Below are 26,235 nucleotides of genomic sequence, written 5' to 3'. Positions count from 1 at the left end.
TGCCTACCTAACAACTCCCTAGTAGCACGTTTTAGTGGTCCATCGGGGAACTATCATAGATGGCCTCGCATGGCACTCGCAAGAATGCACAGAGTCTATCGTCTAGGTTTCCCAGAGTCCACCCCGTAACGGAAGGTACCGGCCATCCCCACAAGGATCAACCTGCAAGCTCGAGGACTTAATTTGACAACTGAGGTCTTGATGCATCAGCTAGCTCCATTGGAGGTGTCCCACAAGGGCTTCTTGTCCGATTAGAGCGATCGTAGTTACCCTTGGTTCATGGAGTGCAACGCTTTTTTCCAACAACTAGTTAGGATTCAGGGAACCTTAACGAAGTTCTGACATAGCCGTTGCATCTTTCCCCTAAGATGATTATTGATCAAGGTTTTAAGACTCGACCCTAAGTAAGTCAATGCTCGGCTCTACCTAATTTCCCCTAATTAACGTTTCATTCAATCTCTTGAAAGAAGCTCCCAGCTTACCAGGACCACCCATCCATAGGGCAGATCCGTTAGGGATCTCACCCACCCGCTTTCCATAAACACTTTTCTTTAGTTTTCTAATTACCTATCACGTTAAGTTATGACCTATAAAAGCAGCTTTGTTAATTAACCCATTAACATAGGTTCCTTTGCGTAATTTTACGACACAACATAAAGACAAAGAAAAACAATCTTTTGGCAAAACATATTTATTTATTATTTTGCAAAAGTTATTTACAATGCTTTTCCCCTTTTGCCTATGCAGAAGATAAAACCTCAGTTTATCGGAAAATTCCTTTTGTCTATGCAAACGAAAGCAAACCCTCCAAGATTTCCGTCCCTTCACTAGTACCGAGGACTCCAGGATCCCATCTTGATTCGCATGAGGGTCAGGCAGTTCCTAGGAGCGATCGAGAGATTTACAACCAGAGCCCCCTAGCACTCCCGCCTCCTCTTGCCCAATGGATTCATCATTGAGCGACCTCTTGCCATCAGGGCCGGTCCAAACCTCCTCGTGGTAGTACAAAACAATCCCCCTTGGAGTAGGGTTCCGCATCTAGTCGTGGGGGAGGCATAGCGTAATCTTTTCTTTTATTATCCTGATTATGTATTTACAATCAGATCTAACTGCTACAAGTACAATTAATCATTCTTGTGTAACCATCAATACGTGCACAATTTTTTTTTAAAAAATGGCTGTTATAAATGCAATGCTAATTGTTTTTCTAACAACTGTATTCTAAGCAATGTAAAAATCATAAGTGTAATTTTTCTTTCATCTTTCAGACATCGAATTATATTACTACGCACCTAATTTATGTGCATCTAGTATATATTTTCCTATATAATTTTTTGTTGATTTAATACATTGATTATTTCATGATATTATCTAAATGATTTTCTATAAATTATTATAAGACTCATATGTATATATTTATCATTAGAAAAATAAAATAGAGATAGTCACTTTCAGGAAAATATTATAAAATATTCCCTTCCCTAACACCGTCTACCTTTTTTTAGTTATTATAATCACATGCGTCATTAACAAAATAATAATAAATATCACGAAATAAACCATAATTACGATATTTTCTTCATGATAGACATATAATCCTTTTTTAAGTGAAAGACTCTTTTTACTGAATAGTTTATTATTATATTACTTAGGTCATTTTCTTAAGCGGTAGTTCATATGCATTTTTTTTTAATGATTTTATAATCATTTAAAGGCAAATATAGTTATTAGCTTATAAAACATTATTTTTTTCCAAACCGACGATATGTTACCTCTATCAGGTTTGTAGTAACGAGGGTTTCGCCAATTCCTACCATGTCATTTTCTCCATCAACCACGTTTCTTGTTTCTTTTGCTTCAAATGGGCTTCCATAGGGAGTCGACGCTCTAAAAAGGGTGCCCCCTCAAGATTCAGCTCTAAGTGGTGTGATAGCCAACATTTCCCTAGGAATTGCCCAAATGTCAAATGCAATATTTGCAGAAAGTATGGTCATTTAGCTACTACCTATTGGAGTAAGATCAATTCTCTCCAATAAGGGATTAAAAAACCATATACAGTTAACCATTGTGCACAAGGGAATAATCTCCAACAAGATAAGGGACCAAGACAAATACTGCAACGAGGAAATGCTACTGTAGAGGAGTTGCCTCATGGCAGTGGAATCAATCTTATTGAGGCCATACATGTCAATGATGCTGAAACTTCTAATCTACGAGTCATAACAAGAGGTTAAAACATCAAAGAGGGTGACAAAGAAATTGTAAAACCTATCGAGGGAAGCCCTAAGCAAGATGCTAGGGAAAAGCGAGTCATGAATCCTGATGTGGAAGGTGGACCTTTAAGACCTATTGTTAGTAAAGTTAATCCCGAGAAGGATAAAGGATTGCCAAGAAATAAGGTAAAGGCTAAAAAAGAGGCACCAAAGCCAATTGAAAGACCAAAGGAGAGAATGTTTGGTGCCAGAAGAGAACTTTGGCTAACTATCACAACTTTGACCTAGCAAGTTCTCTTTGCGAAGTTAAACCAAATGTAAATCTCCTACAATTGATTAAACTTTCTTCAAAAGTATACAAGGAATTCAAGAAAATCATGCATATAGGGTATATTGTAGAACCTTTGAGCATAGCTAGAGTGGGAGAAGATTGGTTCGATGATGCTGAAAAGCATTGCCCTAGGGTTCCAGCATATGTGGATGGAATATTAGTGGAGCACACTATCGTGGACACTAAATCCTCCGTCAATATCATGAGTTCAAATTTGATGGAGAGATTAGGTCTAGAGATCCAAAAAGATGGCTCCACACTTCTTAGGATGGCTGATGATAGTCTAAGACAACCGAAAGGTTGCATTACTAAAGTCCACATTACAGTTGCAAGCGTGGAATCCTATCTAGACTTTAGGGTGATAAGGTTTGCAGGACGTCCTAGCTATTGAGTTTTGCTAGGCAGGCCATGGATTCTACGGACAAACTATCAAGCTGATATACCCACTGGTCGAGTGATTCTAGGTCAAGGTGCCCATCGTGTAATAGTGGATGCTTACCCTGAGTCTCCTCAGAGTGAGAGAGCTCCATTATCCTCCACTGAACTAGAAACATCAAATGATCCATCTAGTAGTGAGATGTCATCGAGCGATGGATCTAAAGAAGGGTCCACTATAGAGGATATTTATCAGATAACCTTGAATGAGCGATAGAGCCTCAAGATTGAATAAGAGATGTGGACATTATTGAGCTGGACCTTGGCATGCCTAATGATTCACGGCCAATCAAATTAGGTTCCATGCTCAGTTCAGAAGAGAGAGAGGACTATGTGTCCCTGATTCAGGAGTTCCACAACATCTTTGCTTGGAGCTATGACAAACTTAGGGGTATTCCTCCCAGTCTGGCTATGCATACTATTCCTGTAAAGGAATGTATCCGCCCTGTACATCAGAAAGTAAGGCGCATGCCTTTTGAACTAAGGGATGGGCTGTTTGAAGAGCTTCAGAAGTTGCAGAAGGCGGGTTTGATTTTCCTAGTTCAACATATTGAATGGTATTCGCCAGTTGTGATTAGAAAGAATAATAATAATCAAATCCATCTTTGTGTAGACTTTAGAGAGCTAAATAAATAGACTGTTAAATATTACTACCCATTGCCGTTTATTGATCAAATTCTGGATCAATTGGCAAGTAGGAAAATATATTCGTTCATGGATTGCTTTGCAGGGTATAACCAAATGGCGATTGTTGAGCAAGACAAGTTGAAAACATCATTTATTACTATCTTCGGTACCTTTGCATACCATGTGATGGCATTTGGGTTATGTAATGCACTAAGTTTGTGGCAAAGAATAGCCAACAAGACCTTTGGCGACATCTCCCCAGAGGAGTTGAAAGTATTCAATGATGACTTGGGGGCAGCCACCGTAAAAGAAAGGCAATTGATCATTTTGCGAAAGTGTTTCGAGCATTGCAGACAATTTTGCATAGCTCTCAACCTGCGGAAGTGCGTCTTTGGAGTGCCTTATGGGCTATTGTTAGGCCATGTGGTCAGTTCAATAGGGATTGTGACTAACCCTGAAAAGATCAAGGTCATAGTCGCCATGAGTCCACCACATACTCCAAAGGAAGTGCATAGCTTTCTATCATCGATAGGGTATTATCTGAGGTTTATCAATGCCATGGCAGAAAGAGCATTTCCACTAATGAACCTATTGTCCTTTAACTATCAGTTTGCATGGAGTGATGCTTGCAAAGTATCTTTTGACAATGTGAAGCAAGAGCTTGCTAAAGAACCTGTTTTAAAAGCACTTAAAAGGGGTGAAATGTTCTATATATTTTCAGTAGCAACCATGTATAGTATTATCTGTTGCTTATCCTAAATTTGGGAGGAGAAGTGGTGCCATCCGATAGCTTTTGCTAGTCAAAAATTAAGCATATCAGAAATTAACTATACCTACATGGAGAAGTTGTGCCTTGCGATGGTATTTGCGACCAAAAAGTTCAGGCACTACATTCTTTATGAGAATATGGTTTTTTATACGAAGGCGGAAGGGCTTTGAATAAGCTATAGCCGCTTGATCGTTTAGAAAAGTGGCTAATCACTTTGCAAGAATTTGATTACAAGATTAAGAGCAAGCTACCGAAGCTACAGGGCATTGTCAAGTGTCTTGTGGATTTTGAAGAGCCAAAAGAGGTCGCAACTGAAGGAAGTGATATGGAAACTTTGTTCAAGATTGATACATCGTCTATTCCCTCCTGCTATGCTGCTATAACGCACTATCTTTCTACAGGAGAGATTGGAGCTACTTTATCAAAATCGAAGAAGAGGAAAATTAAATAGCACGCATTGAAATTTTCCTTGATCGCAGGAACACTATATTGTTAGCGTGTTGATGATATCTATCGCCGATGTGTGATGCCTGATATTTATACTGGAGAGTGCCATGACTCCACTTGTGGAGGGAACCTTGCTGGGTGGTTGACAGTGCAGAAGGCTTTAAGAGTTGGGTATTGATGGCTGTCCATCTTCCAGGATTCATTTGGCTATGTCAAGAGATGTGATATATGTCAAAGACATGACAATAGAGAGAATCAGAAGTATCCACTTACGCCAATTATGGCTACCCTTCCATTTAAGAAGTGGGGCATCAATTTTATGGGACCTATTACCCTGTCGTCTACTACTCAGAAGAGATACATTATAGTAGCAACTAATTACTTTACCAAGTGGTCAGAAGCACATGTGACAAGGCAGGACAATGCAAAAGAGACTGCCAGTTTCCTACTTGAGCAGATCATCTAGCGTTTTGGTCCACCAAAGGAAATAGTATCAGATCGTGAAATCCATTTTTTAAACAAGGTGATTAAAAGCCTGACCAAAGTATGGAAAATTAAGCATAGTAAGACGACCCCCTATAATCTGCAAGCCAATGGACAAGTTGGAAGTACCAATAAGAAATTTACGGGTATCCTATCCAAAATAGTCTTCGAAAAGAAGCGGGACTGGGATACAAAATTATATGTGGCGGTATGGGCGTATAATATGACGTTTAAGCGAGCCACTAGTCACACCCCATTTAAATTAGTTTACGGGGAGGAGTGTGTCTTGCCCTTAGAAATTGAGTTGCCGACCATAAGATTTGCAATTAATCATTCTTTACGTGATGAAGATGCCCTATTTGAGCAATTTACGACTATAGCCCACTTGGATAAACTTAAATTGCAGATTTTGTTGACCAGAAAGTGGCTAAAGGTCAGATGAAGCGGTTGCATGATCTAAAAGCAAAGAAATATACCTTTAAGAAAGGGCAATTAGTTCTATACTACGATGCGCGTAGGGAGCAATTTCTAGGAAAGCTGGAACCTAGATGGGATGGCCCTTACAAGATAGTTCGATTAGGTAAAAATAAGTCTATAGCTTTATTAGCTGATCTACAGGGAGTGAAATTTAAGACTAAGGTTAATCTTAATAAGATTAAACCTTATTATTTCTGAATATGCTAACGCACTAAATGCATTGCAGGTCTATGGTGGGTTGATTTGAGACCTGCAGGAGAGCTTAAACTAGTTGATGGGGCAGATAATCCCTTATCTGGAGCACCCATATCTCGAGCAACGATATCACCAAGGGAAGCTTATCTGGTGGAGCAAAGGTATAAAGTGATTGAGCAAGAAGATGCTACCTTTGTGTGGGAGCTCAAAGTTTTCTGCCATCATTGTTTACAAATTTTGACAAGCATCCCTATTGAGTTTAATGAAGAAGGTGGGATGGAGCCGTCAGCCCATCCTCTAAATATGTTGAATTTTGACTATCATAATTACGAATAGGGGAGTTCTTGATGGTTGGCTATGTAGACCCATTGTGGACGTACATGTTATACTTTGATGGAGCATCCAAGGGCCCTAATAAAAAAGGGAGTGTTGGAGTAGGTATCCAAGATCCTCGACGGAGGGTTGCAATGAAATTAGTGATTTATCTTAGGGTAGGATTCACTAACAACATGGCAAAGTATAAAGCCTTGATTATGGCACTGAATATTGCCAAGAAAGGTGGTACTCGGCGGTTGTTGGTAAAGGGATCCCGGCTGATCTTAAATCAACTCAATGGGACATATACAGTCCGAAATCCCATCCTTCGTATGTATTATCAAATTGCTATAACCCTACTTGACGAATTTGAGAGCGTATCTCTTCAGCTCATTCCACGTTATTAGAATCAGTTTGCAGATTCCTTAGCTAATTTTTCTTATGAGGAGGACCTCTTCTTCAACTATGGTCTTAGTTCGAATGTCGCTCTTGATAACGAGACAGGACGTGGTCGCTTGTGGGGAATGTTATCAGACCACGTGTTATATGGCAAACAATGGTTGATATGGGTAATGCAAAGAGTGACCGAGACCCATCTACCACTATTATCCTAGACCCATAGGTTGATTAGACGACATGTTATGCGTACGCCTCTTGCTATATTTGCAGGAGGTATGGGTCACAACTTGATGCATTTAGTTTAGGGTTGAGAGCCCTATTTTTCCCCTTGGAATGGAGTGTATTTTCATATATCTGGCTTCTTCCAAGGAGGGATCTATATGAGCTGGTTTGCTTGATTTCTTTAGGCCAAGAGGGCCAATTGTTTTAAGGTTTTAATGATCTATTTCTTTAGGCCAAGAGGGCCCCATGTCTGTTTGGTGCGGGTACCGTTAATGGTTTTTTGTTGTAGTGATTGCATCATACAGGTTGAAGAAGTTGTTGGAGGAAGCCTTTGCTACGAACGAGCTTCTTGTGTGGCCATTCCAGGTGGTTTCGTCCCCTTTCCGAGTCTTTTCTCTAAAGCGATTAATTATATATGTGCATATAAGGGTTACTTTCTTTTGTTTGTTGGGGACCGGCACTTGAGGCATGAAGTCCCAGGTTTAGGCTCTATATGTCTAGGGGAGATCTGAGTAGTCATTGCCTCCTACAAAGGCATTGCCAGGCATTGAAAGACCTGCTATAGATAATTCTAGTGACCCTATTCTGCTAACCTGCTAGGCGGCCGTTCAAGGAGTTCCTATTACTTGTGAGGCAGTTAGAGAAGCCTATAAAAATAATGATGAAAAGAGGCAAAACCCTAAATATCTGAAAGACAATATATGAATATACGGAGATGTGTAAAAATGGGTTCTAACCCCTATAAAAATAGAAAAGAAAAGAGTGAAAAATCCTTGAGCTGTTGTTTATCACCTTGTGAAGGCCTGGTAGGTTCCTGGAGACAAGACAAGACCCGGGGCCGATGCCTTGTCTTCTGAGGAGTGGCAACTAGCTGAAAAACAAAGAATACAATAAGGTTGGAGCGAAAATAAAAGTGAGCATTAGAAAATGATTCAATGTCGCCTTGCAAGGGCTTGGTAGATTCTTGGATACCAAGACAGGACCTGAGGCCGATGCCCTGTTCTCCTTGGGTCACTACGCTCAGCTCCCTCCTTTTTACACACCTGAATATGAAAAATAAGAGGCTAAAAGACCCAATGTGCTAAAAGATAATATTTCTTGATCAGGCTATAGGAGTTCTCACCTAGTAGGAGCTCCTAGTTGAGTTATCCTTAGTTAGGTAGTAGGTAGTTCAGACCACCACTCAGGATGGCCTCTTTGATAGTTCTTTTTAGCTTAGTTGTGTTGTAGCAATTGGTTAGTGACTAGCTTTAGAATTTCTATGAGATTATGCTAGGCCTACTCCTCGTGGATTTCATGCCTTGGTTTTGTCAGGGGGTAGGGTGAGAGTTGTGATGTGTTTTGTTGTGTATCTATTTTGTATCAGCTTGATGCTCTTTGTGGTTGTGTTTATGTGTAGATCGATTCATGGGATTCGACGGGCTGAGTCGCCCTATCCTGTGGTCACCAATGACAGATGATTTTTATGCCAAGAAGTGCTTTAAAATAGCCAAAATTTTTGAATTTATGGGAGAAAATAGACTTCATCGAAGGCGGTGGTTGCAATCAGTACGATTTTAAGCGGCAATGCCCAAAAAGTGCGGAAGTTGGTGAATTTTCATAATTTTTTGGCATGTCAGATGAGACCTTGGGAGATGCCCGGTAGTGGAGGACTTCAAGACAGATGCCCAAGATTTTTCGGACTTCAATTTGGGTACCAAACGAGGAAATGGGAGTGCCCGGAAGGCCAAGACCCAAAAGGGCAAGTGGGAAAGGACTTAAGAGAGTCCAAATGGCATGCCTCAAAGTGAGCCCCAAAAAATCAAAATCGTGGAGCGAGGGGGGGAGGGGAAGGGGGAGGGGGTGTTTATTTCGGCATGATCAAGAAGAGAGCGCCATTTTCTTCACACTTGATGGAGGGGACTATGGGGACTGTAAACAACCCCCCCAACTGACCGGATGGCTGATCTACATTCAATCTTTGCTCCTCATCACTCTAGACCGCACGTGGAATGGTTGCCTAGTTGTGGATATCAGAATTCAATCTTTCTCTCTTCTCTTTTCCTCTCCTGCATAGAGGCACTTCATGTAGCAAGAATCAAGAAGAGGATCGAGAGATGGATGCTTGTCCGGAGGCACCAGATTGTTCCAAGAGGCTGAGGAGGCTGAAGGCTGAAGATCTATGCTGAAATCCATGGCTGATTGGTCAATACACAGTCCCAATTAAATATTCAAAAAACCCAAAACACGCAAAAAATGTGGTATGCTCTATTTTATGAAAGAATTTTGCTTGTTTTTTATCGTTCATGGTCTAAATGGTGTATACATGGACTGAAATTTTATTTGAATGTTCCTTACATTATGTTTGAGGGCTGCAATCACTGCTATGCAGAACCCGTATTGATTTACAGCAATTATAAATTTTCAAAACCCAAAAAAACACTAATTTTGATGGAAATTGATAGTTTCTTTGATTTTGAGTGGAAAATTTTGAGTTGACATGGGATAAAATAAGGAAAAATGCTGAGTTTCAATTCCAATGATCTATTATCAGAAAAAAAACCATAAAATATATATTTTCTATTAAAAATAAATAGAAAAAATAGAAAAAAATAGAAAAAAAAAGATTTCTTGCATTAAAAAATTTAAAAAAATAAGATCTATGTATATGAATGTCTAACGGGGTCGAAGCACGAGGTTAAGCCTCATTTTGGCCATTGCCCTTTGTGTTAAAGTGTGTATTTATTGCTTTTACATACAAAAAATGATATAAAAGAACCTCTACACCTATGCAACGCAATCAAATTTAAACGGTAAGGGGGAGGATGATGTTATACGATAGTTTAAACGCTAAAATAATACAAAGTCTGATTTTTCTCTTTATGCATAACATTTAGGATGCGGTTTATTTGAAAATAATGGATCTAGCAGTACGAGGTTTGCCTTGGTGCTAGGTTCCTACAACAAAGCATTGCATATTAGTAAAAATTCATTAAAAGGGTTGTTTTTGCACGACACATAAGCTGATTTCAAACTATAATTGTTTGTGCACAATAAGGCATTCACCATTGCATGAATCATACACATGGTATCTATTCCTAGCATGCATAGCAATTGGTTGAAGTATAAATGACCCACGCTGGAGAGAGTAAGGCACCCAAGCTATAACTCTACACGGTGGGTCCAAGGGGACAAGTAAGTGAGACACGTCAAGCTTACAGAAATGCGCTATTCCAAAATTCTTGACTGTTCGACCACAATTTCTAGGTCTGTAACTACGTGTGAGGCGTTTGGTGGATTCTTCTAGTGCGGGTCACGCTCCTCATTGGATGGGGTTTGTCAAATTTTCAGATTTCTCTCTCACACTGTGTCCGATTTACCAAAGTTTGATTTTGAAAATCGGACATCTGATTTACCAGTGTCCAATTCTAAGAATCAGACAGGGTTAGTCCGATTGTCACAATTGGACAAGGTGTGTTCGATCAGACGGCGTGTGTCGGTCTGATTGGGATACGTCTGATTCTCAAAATCGGACAGAGGTACTTGGTCCGACTAGAATGTATGTTTAATCTGGTAGGTTACTGGATCCAATTCCATGGTCCGATTGTCGCAATTGAACGGGTCAATTGTCGCAATTGGACAGGGTGGTGTGTCCAATTTCTTCTTGTCCAATTCTCGAAATCGGATGAAGGTGGTGTGTTCAATTATGAGTCAGTCTGATTTTCAAAATTGGACAGGGTATGTCCAATTAGACTGGATGGGCTCGTCCAAGTCCGATTCTAGGAATCGTCCAAGTCTAACTCTGGGACTCAGACACTGCGAAAAGCATCTGATTTCGTCAACCAAAAACGCGTGTTGATCTCATTTTGCTAAAAATCTCCACCCTAATGTCGCCACCACCTACAAAAACTTCCAAGAATCAAGTAGGAGTGTAGGCCAAGGGCATCCTATACCTGAATCTTGTCGAAAGCTCTGACACGCTCTAATTGATCCAAAGTAGACTCATAACCTACAAGCTCTCTCTCTCTCACTCGCTCTCTCACAAATCCAGAACTACAAATGAGGCTTTCCTTGGTCACCTAGGACCTTAAACCCTTGTTGAGCACCGCCTTATTGTTCTCAATCACTCCCCCTGCGACTCTGGCACATCTAAGCACTCTTTTTTCTCATTTTGTTCCCTCTTAGTGCCCTGTTCAAGCCTGTTTTATAGCAACTAATTCTAAGCTTTCCAATCCGATTTCTCCCTCCTTTCCTACTCTAAAAGCAATAAAAATCAGAAGCAAAGTACTGAAATGATTTCTCCTACTTAATTAACCATCAAAAACCAAAAATACTTGTAGCACAAATTAAAAACCCAAAACCTCTTATCTATTTCAAGCTCCAGTTTGGGGATGAAACCCTTACTTTGATGCTTGATTTGAAGTGTGCAAACACTCAAGCTTGAATCTGTGGTCCCGACAACATAACCAAAATAAAGTGTTTCAAGCGAGCACTAATGGCTACCTCTCACGTAGCCAATGCGCTATCCCTCTCTACGAGTGTAGTGAGGTTACCTTGATACCAAAATGAGTTGCCTTCTCTCTCAAGCACACTGGTAGCTCCACGATTCTTTATGCAAGCTTAAGTATTCTCAAGCCTCCACCTCCTTGCTCCATCCTAAATAGCTATGTGCGAGACAAGAGAAGAGAAGAAAAGAAGAAGAGAGAAGATGGTGGAAAGCTTCACCTCCTTGATTCCTCACCCTCGCACACTCACTCCCTCACACTTTCATACTCCCTCTCTCAAGCACACACAAGCAAGCAAGGAAGGGAAGAGAAGAAGAGAAGAAGAAGAGTCCACTTTGCCACACACCAAAGAATGAGCTTCTCATTCACTTTTCAACTTTATATACAAAACCCTAAACCCCTTTTGGGCGGTCATCCCCTTATCCCCTCTTTTACATGGCCGGTCGTGGCCTAGGGCCATGGCCTAGGACCTTTTTCACATTGTTCTCCTATCTTCCTAGCTTCCTTCCTACTGCCCATCTACCTTTACAATTTGCACGAGTGGGAGCCCGACGCTCTTTTACAAAAGTATTGACTTGCACTTTTTCTTGTGCGCCTTTCTCCTTGATTTAGAAATTTTATGCAATTCTTGTATGTCCATATTTTTCTTGACACGTCTTTATCTTCCGTTTCACATTTGCATTAGCCTTGACTTCTGCTTTAGATTTTTCAAATTTTCCACCTTGTTCGTCTAAGGATTAACAATTGTAGCCTACAAAGATTAGCTTCCTAGACTTTAAGTCAAGCTTAATCTTCATTTTCTTCTTATCCACATGGACAAATGCATCACATCCAAAGATACAAAAGTGAAGATAGGGAAGAATTTCAAGCAAAGAAAACCTTATAGAGAGTCATGTCTTGTAACGTAGAAGTTGAGAAACACTTGCGAATGTAAATCTCATTAGCCACTTCCTCACCGCAAAGGATATGAGAAAAACTCCAATACTCCAACATCGATCAGGCCATCTCTAGGATGGTCCTGATGAGGAAGATCCCGATGCTCCAACGGCCATCTCTAGCATAGTCTGATTTGCATGCTCCACCACATTATTCTCTGAAGGTATATTTGAATGGGTATACTCCACCCGAATGTCGTGATCCTTTCCATCACAAACTTTGAAAGAAGTCTATGTCTCCATAAATATCTTCTAGTTGCAAAAACGAGAGTACACTTCACTCTTATACTCTAGAAAATTAGGCCACACATAACAATTGAAATCATTTATAATCAGCATCATATACTTGACCTTCCTAAGGGAGGCCTTTCTTCCGCTTGTACCTACAATAAATGTATTGGTGGTTGTTATAAGATCCGAGATACACGCTTGACCTTCTTCTATACTTAAAAGATATATGGTGAATATTATACTGGCGTAGAGAGAGAACAGATGAGACAAAAGAAATATGGAGAGAGAGAGAGAGAGAGAGATTGACAACATGCTAGGGACTGGAAGATGGGCCAATCCCCCCCTTGTGGAGTTATATTATTGACAAGAAGCAAGCTCCTCCGATACACATAAACTAGTTCTTAACTTGTAGATCTTAGAAACAAGATCACGGTTCCTTGCATGGTATACAACCGATTAACTTTTGCACAACTTGGAAGTTGGCACATTTTGATCCTTCTTGAGTCTCTCCCCGTCTCCTACACAATATGTGTAGGGCTCTCTTCTTGGTGCTTGATTTCAGCATAGTTTTCGCAGCACTTTTACAACTCGAGGGTTGGCGAGCTTGAACTTACATAGATCCTTGCATGGTATACAATCGGTGAGTACTTGCACAACTCAGAAGTTGGCTCCTTTTATCTTCTTGATTTCTCTTCTTCTCTCCTACACAATATGTGTAGGACTCTCTTCTTGGTACTTGATTTCAGCAAAGCTTCCATAGCACTTTGTGAGACTTGAACCGCCTTCTCTCCTTCTCTTACAAGCATGCAAAGTAATGCTTCCTTCACCTCCTCCACGCCCAAGGAGAGCCTCCCTTTTATAGGCTCCAAGAGCTTCTCTTCTTGAAAAGAGACTTGAGTGCCAAGATTGGAAAGGTTGATCTTCATGCAAGATGTGGATGTTCCAGGACCTACTCTGCAGCACCAATTTTCAAATATCTCTTTATGCGTTGCTCGAATGGAAAAATGTCCAACACAAAAGTTATAGATCTCGTTGTTTCTGATAACCCACATGGGCTGTCTTTAGAGATCGGTTTTTTATTGCGATATATTTTAAAAATGGATTCACCCTGTCTATTTTAAGAAAAGTAGCTTTTTAAACTCTATTCTTAACTTATGGTCCATGCAACCACCTTGAGCCATAGATAAGGAGAGTTCATTAGATTTCCTTGGGCCTCAACCTTAAGATTGACTTCCACACAAAAGCTTGTGTCATCTTAGACCTTAGAAAGAGAAAATCACTTCTCTCCTCACTTCCAGAGGATCATGATTCTCGTCTTTCTTAGTGAGAGAATTACCTCTCTCGTCTTTCTTAGTGAAAGAATTACTTCTCTCCTTAATTCATTAAGAGAGAAAATACCTTAAACCTTGACTTTTAAGGGAGAGGATGATCCCAAATGAATGTAATGCTCATTACACACAAAACATTCCCATGCATCCCCGGATGCACACATAAATACATATATACAATGCTAATGCACTTCCTCTTCATAGAATTCAATCCATCTTCATTTATATGTAACTCCTTGGTTCTTGTGTACACTCTTAGGCTTGGTAGACACATCCTTCCCACTTCATAACTTGTACTGCATGTACCAGATATCCTCGTCACATTTCTCTGATCACCCCATTAAGTGATACACTAGGAATATTGGTCTCTAAATGATCTCATGGCCATACTAGATCATCATCAACACTTTAAAAAAAGTGAGTCATAAATTTATTGACATAAATTTACTAAATAGAGAATGTGTAATAAGCAATCAATTTAATAACATCCCTCTGGCTTCTAAATAGTTGACCTCAACCATAGAGGGGATACATAGTCCTTAATAAGATCTGAAAAGTCTTGTAGTTCTCTCTCAGTCATAAAATAAGCGTCCAATGGAGAATAATTCTTAAACTTAATCAAATACTTCCGTAATACCTTTCCTGACTTAGAGTATTGTCCTAATAGTGTAAAATTCTTTCAAACACAAGGAACTCTTCTGTTTCTTCTGTATCATGTAAATCTTCCTTGATTGGTTCCATTGGAGGTTCTCCAATATAGGGACGTATCAAACTTATATGGAAAGCATTATGAATGTTCCAATGACTTGGTAGATCCAAACAAAAAGTCACATCATTTATATTATATGTGATCTTGAAAGGGCCATAATAGCAATTAGAAATCTTAACCACTTTACCCTTTTGACATTTCTACTTCTTTAAACGAGCCTTCTCAAACTTAAGAAAAATATACTGTCCCAACTTGAGATCTAACTTACGATGCTTATCAGCTTTGCATTTATGAGTCTTTTGTGTCCTTTGGATAGCAGCTTTTACTTGAGCAAAAGCTGTATCAATGTCTCTAACAAACTCATCTACTGCAAAGATATTATCCTTCGTAAGAAGAATGGGTGGTAAATGAGGCTTAAAATAGATTATCTCAAAGGGTGCCTTACCAGTGTACTAGAGTGCACCGTGTTGTTGTATGCAAACTTTACGAAATGCAAATACTTTTCCCATTCTCTTTGATTATCAAAGACATAGGATTTCAAAAGGTCTAGAATAGTAGAATTAGCACTTTTACTCTACCCATCCTTTTGAGGATGATAAGAGGATGAAAACTTTAACTGAGTCCTGAGGTTCTCAAAGAAAGCTTGCCAAAAGAGGCTAGTCATGCGAGGATCTCAATCACTAATAATGAAATTAGGCATGCCATGATGCTTGAAAATATAAGTAATGAATAGCTTAGCCATATGATCGGCTTTGATTGTCTTTCATACTTTACTTTTTGGCATATCTTGCACTCGTGGATATATCTTTCAATGTCAGCTCTAAGAGTGGGCCAAAAGAAATATCTTTCCAATGCTTGAGTACTGGGTAGAATACCCCTATGTCCAACATATGGATATGCATGTGCTTCATCCATTACCTTCTATTGCAATGGTAATGCTACACAAATTGTTTGATGATGATACAAATAACCATCTCGAATCAAGTAAGGTATAATTGATTGACCTGAGTTAAGCTGATCCCATATGGTCAAGAAGTCAGAATCAGTTGCATACATTTTGGATAAATCCATGAAACTCATTATGGTAAACAGTTGTGCTTGCATTCACTCGAGGTTGCCATGATAGAGCATCTGCTACCACATTCTTAGTTCTAGATGTGTGAAGGATTTGAAAATGAAACATAAATAAGAAATTTTCCCAACGCATCTATTTCTCTGAGAGCTTCTTCTGAGTGAGAAAGTATCTTAGACTTTGGTGATATGTTTTAATAACAAAATCTGTACCAAGTAAATAGTGTTTCCATACTTGAAGAGCATGTACCACCACCATAATCTCTTTCTCATATACTAGAGCATGTAGCTCATGATCCTTGAGGTGTTGGCTCTCAAATGCTAATGGATGATGCTCTTGGTTAAGTACAATTCTAATGCAATCCCCAGAAGCATCACAATGAACTTCAAAAGATTTTTGAAGATCCGGAACTATGAGAATTGGTTCTTGAGTCACAAGAAACTTAATTTTTTCAAAGTCTTATAGTTTCCTTGATCCCTAGCAAAAAGGCATTCGCTTCTTAGTAAGGTCATGTAGAGGAGATGCAACATACGCAAAACCTCGTATGAACCTCCTATAGTATGAACATAGGCCCAAGAAACTTCTAACTTCATGTACAGAAGTAGATGTAGGCCATTCAACAATGGCTCAAATCTTCTCAGGATCCATTCTCACCAAATTATGAGAAACAATATGGCCCAAGTTATGAGTTTTTGAAAGGAAAATTTCACTCTTATTAGCATTGACATGTAGTCTATGCTTGCAAAGCTCTTGAAAAACAATAGATAGATGTTTTCTATGCTCTTCTTCAGACTGTAAAAATATTAGAATGTCATCAAAGAATATACATGTGAACTTTGAGTGAGGTCTGAAAATTCTCTCCATCATTTGATTGAATGTGGTGAGTGCATTAGTCAAACCAAATGGCATGACTAAGAACTTGTATAGTCCAAACGTTGTACGAAAAGTTGTCTTATAAACATCTTCAAGTGCTATCAGTATCTGGTATAATAGCCACTCTTGAGATCAATGCGACTAAAGATACTAGCCCCTTGCAACTTATCTAAGATATCATCTATCCTTGGGATAGGAAAATGATTTTTTTTTTGTGATATGTAGTTTGTGCACATATGAAAAGAACCATCTTTCTTTTGAACAAGTAAGACTGGAGAGCAGTATGGAGAAGAGCTAGATTGAACTAACCCTTTTTCCAACAGTTTGTTTACTTGTTTTAGGATCTCCTCTTGTTGACTTGCACTTACTTGGTAAGATGGTTGGTTAGGTGGTGAACTGCCTGGGATAAGATCAATCGTGTGATCTTCTGGGCGCTTAGCAAGTCACCCTCTTGGGAGTGAATCACCAAAACAAACTTCATATTGTTTGACAAAATCATGTTTGGCTTGATCAATTAAAGAGAGGGGTCCTTTTAAAGTATGATACTTAGAAGCATTAGTTGATATTGTGTGTTCATTAGAGGTATCAAGTGCCCTTGAATCATTAGCTTCTTTTGACTCTCTCACAAAAATCATATACGCAAAAATAGCTTTTTTCATTTCTTTAGAAATGCTAACATGACCAACCATTGGCGCAGGCCAATCTCTAGCATCAACAATGCATACTATGTTCCAACCCTTGAATTGAAATGCAAGGGTCTTCTAATAAAATCAGAAAGAGGTCTAATCTTGTAATGCCAAGCCATGCCTAAGATAACATCACAGTTACCAATGGGTGCAAGTAAAAAAGATTCTTGGTCACGGTAATCCCCAATTCTAAGATTCGACTTCCCTTGGATAGGAGTAGAATTGGTTGTAAGTCCTTCAAATGCTGAACCTAATCCAATTGGTATTCCCAATCGATCCGGTGGAATTTGTAGCCTTTCAACAGTATCTGCTAACACAAAACTATCTGTGGACCCTGGATCAAAGAGTGTCAAAACTTATTGATTGTTGAGTGTCCCCCAACCATTTAGGAGTTGTCTCTTCTTCTCATTTGAATGAGCATTAGCTTGCACATCCAAAATAGAATTTGAGGGCGGTAGAGGAGGATCTTTAATCACATTTGCTTCCTTCCTTTTGTGAGGACAATTGGGCTTCATATGCCCTGACTCACCATAAAGAAAGTACATTCCTTCCTCTTTGTACTTTTGTATCTCAGAGGGTGAGAGATAATTGTACTTCTTCTTGTTACCCTATGGCTTTGAATATTGGTCATGGGTAGAGGTAGGTCTTCTTTGATTAGTCTTGTCTCTTAGTTGATCATAGAGTTGCTCTTGTTTAGCTCTATAAGAACTCATCTCCAACTTTCAAGATGTACCAGGTGTATGCAAACTTTAAGCTATGATAGCAGACTCCATCATGCAAGATAAGGTTTCATGTGGATACACCCTCATGGTTCTATGTAAATGAGGGAGTAAGCCAGCTTCAAACTTCCTTTTCTTCTCTTTATCGCTCCATGAAAGGAGTAACCTTGAGAAGAGTAGACCAAAACTTATCCACATAACTAGTGACCTTCTCATGCTTTTTTTGGCCTAGCCAATCCCACTCCTTCTTGACATCATTCTCAAAATCAGGAGGCAAGAACTGAGCATAAAACTTCTTCTTGAACTTTTCCCAAGTCGTAGGTTTCCTTCCCTCCAAAATGAGAGTCAACCACCAATTGCTAGCGGTGTCTTTCAAGTGCATGCCTACATACTTGAGCTTGGACTTTCTGAGAAATTACCATCAAAAAAAGAAACTTCAAATTTCCTAACAAAGGCTAATGCCTTAGCAGGATCTCTCTTACCAGAGGAGTAAGACTCAAACTTTATGTCCTTATCCCCAAACTTGAAAGTCTTAGTCTTCTTAAGCTTGCTCCTCTTATGGTCCCTCTTTGTCCATTTGCAGATTACATGAGACTTAGAAACAAGAGAGTAAGAACTAGAAGATGAGGAGGAGGAGGAGGAGGAGGATGAACTTGAGTAATCAGGGGAGTAGCTGGTTGCTGAGGGAGATGACTTCCTCCTTATTCGCCTCACTCGAGGTGAGGTCTTTTTACTCTTTTTGACCCAAGATTCCTTCTTCCTTCTAGGAAGCTTCTCAACAATTGGATTCTTTGCACCTTCACCATCAATTGGTGCAATGGTGTTTCCTCTAGTATCACCATCTTTTGGAGGATCCGGTCCTTCATAAGTAGCTTCTTTCCTTGCCCTTAAGCTATCAATCAATTGACATACTTTAGGAATCTCCAACAAGCTACGATACTCTGTCAATTGAGCCTGTAATTGCTCACTTGTAGATACTTCATCAATTGCCATCTTTATCTTCTTCTTGCAAGGATTGCCTTTACTTTGAGAAAAGCAAAGAGACATGCTCTGATACCACTATTATAAGATCTAAGATACATGCTCGACCTTCTTATATACTTTAAAGATAGGTGGTGAATATTATGTTGGCGCAAAGCCTGAGAATGGATGAGAGAAAAGAAAGATGTAGAGAGAAAGAGAGAGAGAGAGAGAGAGAGAGAGAGAGAGAGAGAGAGTTGTTACACATAAACCAGTTCTTAACTTGTAGATCTTGGGAACAAGATCACGATTCCTTGCATGGTATACAACAGGCTAATACTTGCACAACTTGGAAGTTAGCACATTTTGATCATTCTTGAGTCGCTCCTTCTCTAATACAGAATATGTGTAGTGCTCTCTTCTTAGTACTTGATTTCAGCATAGCTTCCGAAGCACTTGCACAACTCGAGGGTTGGTGAGCTTGAACTTGCACAGATCCTTGCACAATATACAACTGGCAAGCACTTGCACAACCCGAAAGTTGACTCCTTTGATCTTCTTGATTTCTCTTCGTCTCTCCTACACAATATGTGTACGGCTCTCTTCTTGGTGCTTGATTCCAGCAGAGCTTACATAGCACTTTGTGAGACTTGAACCACCTTCTCTCCTCCTCTTGCAAGCATGCAAAGTGATGCTTCATTCACCTCCTCCACACCCAAGGAGAAACTCCCTTTTATAGGCTTCAAGAGCTTCTCTTCTTGGAGAGAGACTTAAGTGCCAAGATTGGAAAGGTTGATCTTCATGCAAGATGTGGATGTTCTATGACCTACTCTGTAGCACCAATTTTCGAATATCTCTCTATGCGTTGCTCAGATGAAAAAATGTCCAACATAAAAGTTGTAGATCTCGCCGTTTTTTATAATCACCATGGACCATTTTTAGAGATCATCTTTTTATCGCGAGATATTTTAAAAATGGATTCATCATGTCTATTTTAAGAAAATCAGATTTTTAAACTCTATTCTTAACTTATGGTCCATGCAACCACCTTGAGCCACAAATAAGGAGAGTTCATTAGATTGCCTTGGGCCTCAACCTTAAGATTGACTTCCACACAAAAGCTTGTGTCATCTTAGACCTTAGAAAGAGAAAATCACTTCTCTTCTCACTTCTAGAGGATCAAGTCTCTCATCTTTCTTAGTGAAAGAATTACTTATCTCCTTAATTCATTAAGAGAGAAGAGACCTTAAGCCTTGACTTGTAAGGGAGAGGATGACCCCAAATGAATGCAATGCTCATTACATACAAGTAAATGTTCCCAAGTGTCCCCAGATGCATACATAAATATATATACACAATGCTTATGCACTTCCTCTTCATAGAACTCAATCCATATTCATTTATGTGTGACTCCTTGGTTCTTGTGTACACTCTTACACTTGGTAGGTATTTCCTTCCCCCTTCATAACTTGTATTGCATGTACATCATCATCATCAACACTTAAAGAAAAGTGAGCCATTAATTTATTGATATAAATTTACTAAATAGAGAATGTATAATAAGCGATCAATTTATTAACAGTGGAGCTAGAACCACTGGCCTCAACCTCTCTCACTCACTTATCATGGTCCAAGACAACTAGTGAAAGCTCCTCCATTGAGTGTCTCGCGGATCCTCAATGTGATAAAGTTAGTGTAGAGGATATCGAATTAAGAAGATGGTAGTTGAGTCAAAAGGATCATAGCCATGTCTTTAGAAGATATCATCCAACCAAGAGAGACAAGCTTACTTTTCATGTCCTCCATCTTCCTGATGTGCTCCTTCATAGAGGAGGGATCATGAGGACTGAGCATCCGCAACTTCTTCTCAAGGAAAATATTGTGCGCAAACATCTTGTGCTAATACAAAGACGCAAGCTTCTTCCACACTTTTGTTGTGATCTTCAACCTTTGAAAATGTATAAGGATATAATCTTGCAAACTCGTAAAGGGAAAGGATCAAGCTTGAGAGATGAGCCAATTCCACAAGGCTACATATCCATAGAAGTCTAATCTATTGGATCCTCCTTAGGATAAGGGATGGAATCTAAAACAAGAGCCCAAAGCTCGAAGGTGTCAAGTATGCACTCCACCTTACACAAACACAACAAATCGTTCAAACCATCAAGTTTGTCTTCTTTGGGTAATGAAGGTAAGACACATACCAACATAGAGGAAATTAAGGATGGCAACTTCATTGAGGATGGAGCCTTCTATGAAAGATGAACAGAAGGGGGATGGATGCAAATGGGGGACTCCTCTCGCCAACTATAATTGCAATAATCATGTCTCTGCTCAAAAGAGTGTCTAGAAAGAAGCTCCTCCTTTAAATCATCAAACCTTGTGAACTGGTAAGACATTTTTGATCTTGCAATCACCCAGAGATCTACATTTATCAAAGAAACAACCATTGCCTATCACTAGGAAGCTGTCATTTGCACAAAAAGCTATTGTCTACTATAGAAAGCTATTGTCTATTCCCATGAAGCCATCACATGCTGCTACAAGATGTTGTCACTTGCACCAAGGAGAGATCACCTGCAAAACACATATTTGTGTTTTTCGCAAAATGGAGAAAGCTGGGGCTGCTTGATGATTGGATAAGGTCACTTAGTCTCTGGTAGGTGTAGGCAACAAACTATGGAAAGTAGTAACTGGCCTAGGAATCCACATAAGAAGTTGACAAATAAAGAAAATACAACCAGACTACCAGAGCTCCTATGTCTCCACCAAACTCTGGCAGGATCTCATAACCAAGAGATGATAGACTAACATAATTAGCATAGATGGGCTAACATTTAGACCGATTGTAAAGAAGAGAGGCTAAGAGAAGAGAGAGAATGAGAAAAAGAGCGAGAATGAGAGTGAAAAGAAGAGAGAGAAAGACTAGGAGAGGAGAGAGAAAGACAAGAAAGGAGATAAATAAAAGGGAGGAAGACATGGAAGCTAGGGGGGAGAAGGTGAATAGCTAGTTCTTGATTATACTTGGATGCCCTAAACTAGGTCTCTTACACCTTTTATACTCCAATCAGTATGACTAGGCCAATAACTCATGATTCCCATGTGTCTCACTCACTACAACATCAAGGTTTTCTTGGTACTTTCAAAAGCATATTTCATGTGGCAAGAGGGTTCATATAAAGTTGATATAAGGAACATAATCTAAACTTCAAAAGCTTTAGCAACTTAGACTAATATAATGTTGAATGCACAAAAATAAAATGTATAAAAATGTAACATTCACTCATATATGGTTATTTTTATTCACATTAAGCCTATTATGGCATGCATATTATCCTCATACCACAGAGAGCCTACAATGTTACATAAATTTGACAACCCATAAACTATGTTCAAAACAACTTCTTCTTCTTCTTCTTCTTATTCTCTCTCTCTCTCTCTCTCTCTCTCTCTCTCTCTCTCTCTCTCTCTCTCTCTCTCTCTCTCTCTCTCTCTCTCTCTCTCTCTCTCTCTCTCTCTCTCTCTCTCAAATAATACTTAGTACTATATATACATAATTACATATGTATAATATATTAGCTAAAATAAAATTGTATATCTCTTATTAATAATTGATTGATGTATTAATATCTAATGATGAACAACTAGTCAATTACATTACTTTATTATTATATATTTTAATTATTATATACATAATCAATTTCATTAAGGAATGAAAAGTATAATATATTAATAATTATGATATATATATATTGCAATTATAATTAATATAATTAATATACGAAGCATAATTATATAAAGTAATCATAAGTCGAAATCAAAATACATTAATTAATATTGTAGATTATATCTATATATTAATATACAAACATAGTACATAATACGTATATGCGTTGAGCTACTTGTTTATTATTATATACATATATATTATACAAATTTTGTGAATAATTAATTATCTTCTTAATAGTTAATCATATATGTGTAATCAAATGTATTATTGTGTTAAAAGCTATAACTAATATGTATAATATTAACCTAATGTGCAACTATATCATGTGTAGCCTTATCATTATTTATTATTATCTAAATTAAATATAATATATATATATATATATATATATAATGAATCTAATATTATATAATAATTATAGTAATATATATTAATTATTATATACATAGTAATAATTTTATATATACAAACATAATTAATTTACATAATAAATAAATAATAATTAATATTGATTCTTATCATAAATATAAACTATAAATATACATATTGATTATACATTAAGTATAATTTATGTAATCTTATTGAATAGTTAAAATTAATGCCTCATCAATTGATTTAATGTATTAGAAATATATTGCAATGATAGTTAATATGTATAACATTGAATTAGCATATAATTATATTATATGTATTTGTTATATTAAACATACCTATATACATAATTATAATTATATACCTAAATTACTATACATATTAAATATAACTATAAATATATTGCAATGATAGTTAATATGTATAACATTGAATTAGTGTATAATTATATTATATGTATTTGGTAAATTAAATATAACTATATACATAATGATAATTATATACATAAATTATTGTCTCATCCCATATGCTCAATAAAAAAAGAAATTCAACTCTCTTTTTTTTTAATGTATGTATACTTGTCTCTCTTTAGAGAGAGAGAGAGAGAGAGAGAGAGAGAGAGAGAGAGAGAGAGAGAGAGAGAGAGAGAGAGAGAGAGAGAGAGAGAGAGAGAGAGAGAGAGAGAGCCACATATAGGGTAAAGGCACTACTTTAAAAAATGTAACACTTTTTGAGTACTACCAAAGCTTAATAATATAATATCATGGGATGGTAAAATTCCTACAAGGCTAGACTTTAGTAACACATAGTTTGGGAAAAAGGAGAGAAATTCTATTACTGGAAGCAAAAAGACACATCAAATAGATCTTCACCTTTCATGCCACAATCTGCATTTTTCATCAGGTCATGTGATGATCGTAAATATGTTAGTCGATTACAGCTACCAAAGTTGATTAGTTTGTTGGTTGGATTGGTTAGTTAGTTGATTCACTAAACCAACCTCCTTTTCTATAACCAACTCTTCAATGCACTTTCACATGACATGTCAAGGGTGGGGACTACCACACGTCCCCTTGGAATAGGGTAGGGGACTGGGCCATTCCAAACTATCATTACATGGAATGGTCCTTTCATTCGAGTCTTTCATGTGTATGGACTTGTGTTGTCATTGGAGGAGAAAATTGGCATTGGCATGAGAGAGAGAGAGAGAGAGAGAGAGAGAGAGAGAGAGAGAGAGAGAGAGAGAGAGAGAGAGAGAGAGAGAGTGTGTGTGTGTGTGTGTGTGTGTGTGTGTGTGTCTTGGGAGTTAGTCGTCGAAATAACTTGGTGGTATTCCAAGAAGTGATTCAAGATTTATGTCCGGCTGAATATAGCGAGATGTCATCAGAGGCTGCGTAGGCAGCAAGTCTGTGTGTGGGCTTATTTCAGGCTGTGGCTCTCAGCAACAACGGATGGCAATGGAAGCAGCTTAGCAGATCGAGGAAGCACTGAGTGTCAGAGTGAAATGGATAAGATGGTTGTGCATGAAGTCAGTAGGAGGCGCCATTCGCCATTCTATTGGAATTGTTCTTTTATAGTTAGAATTATGTGTGTTTCTTTCTGAGAGAGTGAGTATTATTTTGGTTCCTAGTAACCAATTGTAGTTGGGTGGTGTCACATGGAATTTGTTGGCATCTCTTCCTTGCTCTATTTTGATGAAAGCTTTGTTGTCAATTTGAATTCCCCTGTCCTCCATCTTGGCATGAACTTTGTTGTAGATGTCTTGCTCTCCATTGCCCCTATCTCTATTATACATGAGTATTCAATTGAAATTGATTTCCCATTTGCTCTAAACTTGGGAGCCTCTTCATGTGTTGATGAACTTGTGGCGTTGTCATTGTACCTTGTGCCCTGTGGCATAAGGAGTAAGTTGTAGTTCTCAATTTTTTTTCTATAATATATGGTCCAATCCATCTTTGGAACGAACTTTTCGAATGGGTCCTATCTTTGATGTGGATATAATAAAAGAAAACCTTCTCTCCAAGTTCATACGTTGTATGTACTTAGCCTTGGTCATAATTCTTTTTAAATTTGGTATGTGCTATAGCTGCATTCTTGGCTGTAGCCATCCTCATCAAAGGTTGATAGTATTGTAAGTGTAGAAACCATTCTACAGCATCACGAAATCTAGGTTTGATCACTAGATTTGGAGTTTCTGGTGATAATCTTGGCTCTCGCCCATATAAGGATGAAAACAAGCTAATCCTAGTAAAAGCTTGAACTAAGCTTCTATAAGCGTGCACAATGTACAGGAGAAAAGCATCCCAATCATACCAAAGAGGATTGACATATATAGATAACATATGCTTCATTGTTTTGTTCAATCTTCTACACAAACCATTTGTCTATGGATGATATGGTGAAGTGAACTTTTTCTTTATTCTGAGCGTAGTGCAGATTATTTTCATGACCTTTGATACAAAACTTGCACTAGCTTCAAATATAGCTTGTGCTTCGCAACATTTAGTTAAATAATCTATGGCGATGAGTATGAATTTATTTCCATTCATTGACTATGATAATGGGCCTACTATATCCCAATCAATGAGTTCAAAGGATTGAGGCATCATGATAGGTTGTAATAACCCTTGTGACTTCTTACAAGGATCATTTGCTTCCAAACATTTCATACAAGACTGTAAAACATCATGCACTATGTTTCTCAACTTCGACCAATAGTATCTTTGTCTGATCAAACTCGAACACTTATGGAAACCCAAATGTCCAAGTATAAAAGTACTCAACATATTGTTTTTGCAAGCTTTGTGGTACATATGGCCGCATTTGTTCTCCTATCATAAAATAAAGAAGGTTATCTATGATTATGAATCTTTTGTTACTTCTTCATTTTGATTTGTTCTTAATTGGCTTTTAATGTGGATATATTTTCATCTACCTCTTGTAATTGAGCCAATTTATGATAGTTGATATATGAAGCTTGTGTATTTTGAATCTCCATGTTTGCTCCTAACAAGAAATTTGCTATACCATTATCTTTTCCTTTGACATATCTAAGCTTAAAGTCGTAATCTTGTAGTGCCAAAATCCATCTAAAAAGTTTGCTAGGAGGATGCTGGTTTTTTATCAAAGAAACCAGTGGTTGATGATTTGTTTCTATTACCAATTGAGCTCCATGTATATATCCATGAAGTTTTTGGATGGCCCAAACTACTGATAGAAGTTT

This window comes from Lygodium microphyllum, chromosome 9 (genome assembly GCF_053477565.2).
Source record: "Lygodium microphyllum isolate KBCC chromosome 9, Lygodium_microphyllum_v1.1.10, whole genome shotgun sequence".
NCBI lineage: Eukaryota > Viridiplantae > Streptophyta > Polypodiopsida > Schizaeales > Lygodiaceae > Lygodium > Lygodium microphyllum.
The sequence above is the reverse complement of the archived record's forward strand: the minus strand, read 5'-3'. Positions refer to the sequence as shown.